A 1,691-nucleotide genomic window follows, 5' to 3' on the forward strand; every position below is an offset into this window, starting at 1 on the left:
CAAGATTTTGCTGAAAGGACCCTGATATAGCTGTCTCTTGTGAGTCTATACCGGGGCATGGCAAAACAGAAATGAATGCTCACAATCAGCTATTGGACAGAACACAGGGCCCCCAATGGAGAAGCTAGAGAAAATACCCAAGGAGCTAAAGGGGTCTACAACCCTATAGGTGGAACATCAATATGAACTAACCTCTACTCCCAGAGCTTGTGTCTCTAGCTGCATATGTAGCAGATGATGGCCTAGGTAGCCATAAATTGGAGGAGAGGCCTTTGGTCTTGCAAACTTTATATGTCCCAGTATAGGGGAATGCCAGGGCCAGGAAGTGGGAGTGGTTGGGTCGTGGAGCGGGATGGGGGGAGTGTATAGTATGCTTTCAGAGAGGAAACTAGGATAGGGGATAGCATTTGAAATGAAAATGTAGAAAATATCTAATAAAAAGTAAATATAAAAATAAATTTAAAAATAATTTAGAAAAAATAAGCAAAGCAAAGTGTAAGGCAGGGCATACATTCAGGGGAATTATTGATCAGGGAGAACATAGAGGCCTCCAGAATATCATAGCTTATTGACATTGGCCTTACCATTTTATTAACAGCCACAATTACATGGTAACACCCTATTGCTGAAGATACAACACAATTGGATGTCAGGACATAGAGAAATCCATCATAAACCTATCGGAAATTATTTTCCCCTGGACTGACTTTCAAAAGGTCAGAAGGTCCTGCAGGAGAGATAAGATAAGAATTTTCCTACCCACCACTAATCCCTGCATGCCACCATTCTGACCTGCTAGGCAAGATGTGTCCAGTTTTATCATTATTACCAGATGACTAGCTACTTTTTTATTGAAGTTGAGGCCTTTATCACATGTGGAATGTCATGTTTGGTGTTGTAGTAGAAATCCAAAGTCTATGACTGGGGAGGTCACAAGCTCTACTATGGAACCTTCTTCCATAACTTAAGTCATCAGGGATCAAACTGCATGCTTAATACTTGTGTTTATATCCTAGACCTGGGTGCTCTCAGCCTTAGTCAGAGAAACATCTTTATTCACTGGGTAGTACAGAGCTGTAGAACTAGTAAAAGTATTAATGAGAAGAGAATATGCACTCAGCCCAAAAGCAGACAACTTCACAAACACCTTCCCCAAACACAGTAAGACTCGTGGAACATCAAAGAAGACATAAAAAAAAAATGTAAGAGCCAGAGAAATTGAAAGTCTTGTGAAGTGCTTTCTGCCTTCTGGACATGACAAGGCTATCCCACCACTCACAAATTGCCAGCAACTGTGGTTGCCCATGTGAGACCTGCATTGGAAATCCTGTATGGATGTGGAGGGCCCTCTGACCTTAAGGAATTACTATTGTTAGGTCACAGGTGCTGGAAAAGGAATATTCAATTGTTTATTGAGGATGTGGCCACTGTTGGATTTCCTTGCTCTGGTGGAAAGCCTACAACAATCCACCTATTTACAGTAAATGAAGAAATGGGCTAGAAGAGAACATGTCAGGGCACATGAAGGGGAACCTTGATAGTGAAGAAAAAGAGTGAATATGATCAAATTTCATTCTGTATATGTATGAGATTTCTTTCCTTTTTCAGGTGACAGCAGATGCTGGCGAGGATGTGGAGAAAGAGGAACACTCCTCCATTGTTGGTGGGATTGCAAGCTTGTACAACCACTC

At 41.5% G+C, this 1,691-nt stretch overlaps 1 protein-coding gene across 1 annotated transcript in view; it reads right to left on the minus strand.

The window, feature by feature from the left end:
• Positions 1–1,691, minus strand: part of LOC110296324 (killer cell lectin-like receptor 2) — a 30,067-nt gene that overhangs the window by 8,770 nt on the left and 19,606 nt on the right. The gene's annotated exons all lie outside the window — the stretch shown is intronic.

This window comes from Mus caroli, chromosome 6 (genome assembly GCF_900094665.2).
Source record: "Mus caroli chromosome 6, CAROLI_EIJ_v1.1, whole genome shotgun sequence".
NCBI lineage: Eukaryota > Metazoa > Chordata > Mammalia > Rodentia > Muridae > Mus > Mus caroli.